Below are 6734 nucleotides of genomic sequence, written 5' to 3' on the forward strand. Positions count from 1 at the left end.
CGCCGCCGCCTCGGGGAGGGCACGCTCCTCCCGGGCCCTCAGCCTCCCCCCCACTCCCAACCTGGCGGCAGGGTTCCTTTCTTATCTCCTTCCTCGACCTACAGGGCCCCCCTCGGTCTTTCAATTCCTCTCAGGGCCTCTTTCCCTCTCCCCCACCCACCTTCCTTAAAAGGAGGCGATCATAGACTATTCCCCCTTTTGCTAGGATGACCCCCACCCCAAGCAAACCTCGACCACCTATGGCTTTAAGAAATATTCCTTTTGCCCCTTACAGCACCCTGGCCGCTTACCCCAGACACTAGCTGACCTCAGTGGATTGGACCTATCGCTCCTCTCCCTCCTCCCCCTTCTCCTCCTTCTCCCCATCCTCCCTCCCCTTTCTCCTTACTCTCCCCCCTCCCGCTCCTCCTCCTCCTCTTCCTCCTCGCCTGTCCCAGGACGAGTGGTGCTGCCACTGGTGCCGCCGCCCGCGGCTGGGAGCCTTCTTAGCTGTCTTCTTCCGGTGCCCGCACTGACACCATCTGTCAACTTCATTTAGACATTGCAGCACTCAGCACGCCAGGGTGCCAGACGCCCAAAGGTAACGTGCCAGTCCTCTCTCTTTCAGACAGGACCTGCAGGCTCCACAATTGTTAGTAGAGGACGGGGCGAGGAGCCAGGGCGCCCTAGCGCCCCAGGGTTATGGCTTGGGGCAATCGTGAGCATTTGCTGAACTTTGAGAAGAGGGGTTTAGATAGAGAAAACTTTAGAGAAGCTGGAAGTCTGGTCGAATAAGACTCATTTTGCATTTGTTTGCACTTCCTTTGTGTTTTTCACTTGATGCTTTGTAAAAAATGCAAAAAGAAGGCTGGTGCTGAGTGAGATAAGTGAGATAGCTGTATTTATATTCCGTCCAGAACGGGGTGTGTTACTGCAACTAGATTTACATCCTCAGTCTCAAGTTGTCCACCAACACAATTATGGGGAAGGTATGTTTTCTGGGCGAATACACCGCCACAGTGTGGCTAATTCCTCTCTGAGTAAGAGTCTGCCTGGGAGAGAAGTTGTGCCCTGGGAGGAATTACTTCCCGTGAGACTGGACAGTTAGTTATTGGATTGCACGTGCAAGGAAATGTAGTCTGACCAGGAACAGAGGCTGGACATGGGAGGTGGAGAGCAGCGGGCCTGGGAGCTGGCCGGCCACACAAGGGCTGATGGGGGCGGTCAGGAGAGGGGGCACTGCAGAGGACCACATGGGAGGCAGGGCTGGGCACACCTCTGCCTCCACTCTGAAAGGACCAAGGTGCAAACCTGAGTGCTGGGAAACCTGGGGAAATGTTAGGTCAGGAGAAGGGGGAGTTGTGCTGAGATCCTGTGAATGGTGGGCAGCAAAGAGCCTTGGGTGGAACAGAACCAAACCAGGCCTCTTGGGGCTGGCATTAGCTATCTGTGCCCCTAGAGTGCCTGGGGGACTGCTCCTGGCTGAGTGTGCCAGTGGGGCTGTAGAAAAGAAGAGTGGGAAGGGTGGGAGGGGGAGGCTGGGGGTGGGGCTGGGTCTGGCCCCAGACAGTGACCTGAAGTTGAGTGGAAGCAGGCTTTTTCCATCAAACCCTGCCTGGATACCACACACAGAGACTGAGTGTCAGTTTACTGCCTTGAGCCGGGCTCCTTTTCCCTAAGCTCCACAGTAATTAGACAAAGAAAACCTAAATTAGTTGAACAGGCGTCGACAGCTTCCTCCAGAGCACCCCTGGTACCTACATGGGAATGTGTCCGAAAATGGCTTGATTGTAGCCCAGAGTCAGCTAAGAAAACATGGCCAAAATGAACTCAGTTTACCGCCCATTTCCAATAGAAAAAAGAAACAAGTCGTTCTTTTCCGGATGGGATGTTTTGATTGAGTTGGGGTAGGGGTTTGCAGTAGTTTCCACTTCTAAGAATTTCTTTCTGAGTGACTGGAGAGCAGTTTTTGTGTGTGTTTGTTTTGTTTATTTTATTTTTTTTAGGGGTGGGTCCCTATTTATTTTATAGCTTTTTCCTCTTATCTTCTTTGTGTCATTTTGCATGGAATAATTTAAATATAAGTAATTAAATATAGAAGTGAATATAGTGTGTTCACTAAATCAATGCTTTAAGTGTCTGAAAAATAAATAAAATAGCAAGTGGAGTCAGGACTGATAATATTAAAGGCGCTCCTCTCTCTCTCTCTCTCTCTCTCTCTCTCTCTCTCTCTGTGTGTGTGTGTGTGTGTGTGTGTGTGTGTGTGTGTGTGTGTTGGGAAGATAATTGGCCAGAAGCCTAGAAAGAAAGAAGGCAATTATTTCATTTGTAGATGGGGTGGTGGGCAATGGATTTGGGGGAAAATTCAGCAAGTGAATATCACTGTCACTAGACCCTCTCTGACGTTCTGCACTTGGAGGATTCTATGTACTTTGGCTGTTAGGCCCTAAAAGGTTTTAAGACCCAGAGACTGAACCATAAATAGCATCAAACCTAAAATCCAGTCAGGGCTTGGAATAACCTTGTATACCAGTAGTTTCTAGTTTGGGGGTCAGGAGTCTTTTTGAAAACATGATGGAAGCTTTGGAGCCTATTCTCAGAATACTCCCATTTTGCCAGTGATATTGGGGGGGGTCCACAGATACTCTTTAAGACAAACATACAAACACCTGCTCTACACATTGTTAGTTTCTACCAATTCAAATGGGTAAATTATCAGGGATTTTTAAAGGCTCCCTTCCTCATTCAAGTGACAGTGGTATCTATTTCTCTAAACGTGCAAGAAATGCCACTTATAGTTTGATGGGTATTACAGGATGCTAGACAAGTCCTGGAAGGACAATGGACAAGAGCAGTGAGAGCCCCAGCCAGGAGCAGGTCAGCTGACCTAGAGCCTTTCTCTTCCTAGGGGTCTCAATATCGCCCTGCACTCCAAAAAGATAAAAAGGTTGGTGATCTTCTGAGCAGGAAAGGGCTCTTTGTCAAAACTCTCTCAGAGATCCTATTTCTGCCTGTTGAAACTGTGCCCCTGGCAGAGACCCCCACATCTATAAAGACTAAATCCCTGCATTTGTTCCTTATAGACTTCACAGGTACATGCTTTTCTACTCACATCATGGCACTGGCACATGATCCTCATCCACCCTTTAGAGGTAAGGAAACTGAGGCTTAGAAAGACCAGCTGATTACCTGAAAGTCACACTTGAGCAAGTGACAAAGGAACCTGTAGCACAGGCCCAGGTGTCCACTCCCATTCTGCTTCTACTACATCACAGCAAAACCTCTCTGAACTTTGTTTTAATTACCAATTTATACAAACCTCCTGGGTAAGAATGCCTGTGGTAACAAATTATGTCAAATTCTTTATCCCTGGCAAGAAGAATATCTCAATTTCTGCTTAGCAGATGGTTTAAAGGGAAGTCATGTTTGTCTCTGGAACAGAGATAAAGCATCCTTGCTTAGGATGCTTCCCTCTCTGAGTCCCTTCTTATGGTCGTGAGATCTTCCGGACCGACCCTCACCTCTTTACAAACAAAAGCCTTGATTTCTTTTTCTTAGGGAAGGAAAGGTATGGGTCCTTAAAGTGAGTATAGATCAGCCCAGGCGCTCCTTGGTTAACCAGAGATACACGGTCTCAGTGCAGCTGGTCCCCTCTCCCAACCCGTGCTCTTCCTCCCCTTTGGCGACTGTCCGGGACTGGACTGGAAGTTCCTTACCAGCTCCAAACCCCAAAGGCCCACCTCTGCTCATGTGCAGGGGAGAGTAAACTTCGGGATGCTTGGTTTTCTCCGATTTTGTTTTGCAATCAGCATTTTATTCTAGGAAATCTTCATTATTGCGGTTTAAATTTTGTGTTTTTAGCATGCTTCCCGTGCTTCGTGGGTTTTACATGAAAGGGCTTAGACTAAACCAGTAACCCACCAGAGACGCATCTGCACCAAGGCTGTTTACTGCATCTATGAACTCGCCTCCATTGGGCACTGCTTCTTCTTGCCCCTCCCTTTCTTCCACCAGCCAGGCCAGAGCAAAGTCTCTTCTCAATTCAGTTTGAAACCACTCTGTTCACCCTGTGTTTTGATACAAAGTTAACGTTTGTAGAGGATTCTTAACTCCCGGGAGGACTTTCTACTTGGGGAATGTGGGGATTCAGTGCTGAGGTCTAGGGGGTGTCAACTGTTTGAAGAAACCACGAAGGACCAGGAGCCTGCGTGCCACAGGGTCCTCTCTAGAAACTTTATGATAGAAAATCCATCCAGGAGGCCAGGAAGAGACGCCTAGACTGGAGTCGGAGAGAACTTGGTGAGGAGGGGCAACTGTGAATTCTATATCCTTCTCAGCGTCTGTTCTGCTTCCTCCATCCAGAAACCCCCAGACCTCCGGGTTTGAACATCAGCCACCCAATTCCAAATGTTTATTTGGATAGATTCTTCCGCTCTCCAAACGCCTGTGTCTCCGGCAGGGCTCTTTTTTTTATATATAGCTGGAGAGGTCCTTGGATAGCCCCAGATCTCCTGGGTCTGGAGTGGGCATGACTTGATCCCCCACTTGGTCAGGTCTGAGGTGTTTGGAGAGGGAGAAAAAAGAAGTCCAATTTACCAGAGCTCCACGGGGAAACGGCGCCTCTTCCTACCTCAGCACTTACCAGATTTCGTTCCCCTTGGTGGGGAGAGACAACTTTGGAGTGCTCCACAGGCAGTCCACTCAGCTGCCAGCGGGCCCTGACTCAGGGTGTGGGTGAGGAGGTATCAGACCAGACACCTGCCTTAGGCATCACCCACAGCCTGCAGGTTTATTTGTGTGTGGGGGCGGGGGGGGGGCGCTGTACATCGAGAAGAGGGTTTCCGTAGCAGGACCGGTCATTCCTCTTAAAAGGCAACTGTATGCCTTCGAGAAGGAGAGAAATGACACCGAGCTGGAATAGACACAATTTGTGCGTCTCCTGTGGGGGTTGGAATGAGTGGGCTCCCACTGGCAAAAGACAAGGAGGGAAGCCTGTACCACATAGTCTCAGTCTCGGGAGCAATAAAGGCAGAAGCAACTGTGTGTTCTGGTGCCTCCCAGCACGTTAATTCTAGGTCCACTTGTGCTGCTGGGAGGAAAATCACCCCTGATGAGACTGAAACGCGCGGAGGCAGGCCGCATCTGGAGCTCAGCATCCCTTCCCCTGTGCCCACCACGCTGTGCGTCTGGCCCGGGTGGCCACAGAGCCCGCGGCCCCACGCCTAGGGAGGCCTCGTGCCTACCGCTTCTGCCTGCCTCCCCAGGCTGGGAGGAATGTGGTGGGGCCTAGCCCGCACGCCGGGCAGGGCTGGCAAAGGGGCCGGGCCCAGCCCCGGAGGGTTCGCGGGACCAGGAGGGGGAAGCCTGGAGGGCTGCGGAACGCACCAGCTAAACGGGTCCGCAAGTCCAAGGCCGCGCCTGGGGAGGAGAGGCCTGCCCACGTAGGGGTCACGGGCAGAGAGGCTCCCTGGAAGTACCCACCCAGCTAGAGTCCGGTTTTCTTCTGGTGTCTGGCCGAACTCCTCTTACCCGCCGCCCCTCCCCCAAATAAATAAATATCTCCGAGGGCTGTGGACTCCAAGGGGCGCAGAGGTAGATGAACTTCCTGGAGCGTCAAAACTCCCCTCTACTCCTCCCCGCTGAGCTCAGGATACGGAGCGCGCTCGCTTCTCTTCAGAAAAGGAAACGTAGCTCTTCCAAAAATATAAATCAGCTCTGACGTCCAAATCTTTCTTTTGTCCTCCAGCATCCTCTGTGGGGATAAATAAAACCTGCTAGGCGCCCCGAGCCCGACTGGGGACCTGGGGGAGTCCAGACTGGTCCTCGGGAGGTGCTGCCTTTGGGGAGCCTTCCCTCTGACCCATCCCCCAACATTCCCCTACCCGCCTCCGCTTCCATCCTCAGCCAGCAGTTAGTCCCTATTCCGGGGGGCGGCCTGACCCCTGTGCGGGAGGGAGGAAGGCAGCTTCTCTAGATGCAACCCCGGCGCCTTAGAAGGCAAAAGGCCCGCGAGGCCGGCTTGAGGGGAAGGGATTACGCGGCGCGCGGGCGCTAGGACGGAAGAGGCAGGAAAGCAGGGGGCACCGCGGCTCTGTGGGCGGGCAAGGCCGCTCCAGATGGGCCTTACCCTCGAGGTTTCGAGTCCTACCTGGCGACCACCGGGTTCCACATCGGGGGTCTCAACCCCAGGGCAGCCTCGCCTTGGACAGGCCCAGAGGAAACCATGTTTGGGGCTGAGAGACCCCCGAGTGGACCATCTCTGGAGGCTGGTGCTCCACGAGAAGGAAGAGACTGGGCAGAGTCACAGGCTGTGTCCCCGGCTTGATTACAGGGCTTCTGAACCCACGGACCGTCTGGAAGGCTTGAGCCAGGTCATCCTCGTCCTCCCCCCATCTCCCGCCTCCAGTTTGGGAGAGGTGGACAGGGTTTTGGTCGGGGCTTCGAAAAGAAATCTATACCACGGGAAACCACAGGCAGCGAGTGTGGCTGAGGAGCTTTTGGAAGAATCTAAAAGGTGAAAGTAGAACACAATGTGGAGTAAGGCCTGAAATCGCCTCTGGCACCTCCACTTTCTTTCTGCTCCCCTGACACCCTGATGTTGAGAACCCACCAGCCTGTCTGCTGTTCCCCATCCCCTCCCCAAATAAATCACCCCGCGTCACCCACGCCGGGCGGCCTGAAAGGCTGCTGCGGAGGAGGGTTCCAGGCAAGGCGGCAAGGCGAAGTCTCCACCTGCAGGGGCTCTGCCCTCCTTT

General features: G+C 52.6%; 1 protein-coding gene across 1 annotated transcript in view; it reads right to left on the bottom strand.

Annotated features, from left to right (window-relative positions):
- FOXF2 (forkhead box F2) overlaps positions 1-6734 on the bottom strand; it is a 16658-nt gene that overhangs the window by 6214 nt on the left and 3710 nt on the right. The gene's annotated exons all lie outside the window — the stretch shown is intronic.

This window comes from Myotis brandtii, unplaced genomic scaffold, assembly GCF_000412655.1.
Source record: "Myotis brandtii unplaced genomic scaffold, ASM41265v1 scaffold298, whole genome shotgun sequence".
In the NCBI taxonomy this organism is placed as follows: domain Eukaryota; kingdom Metazoa; phylum Chordata; class Mammalia; order Chiroptera; family Vespertilionidae; genus Myotis; species Myotis brandtii.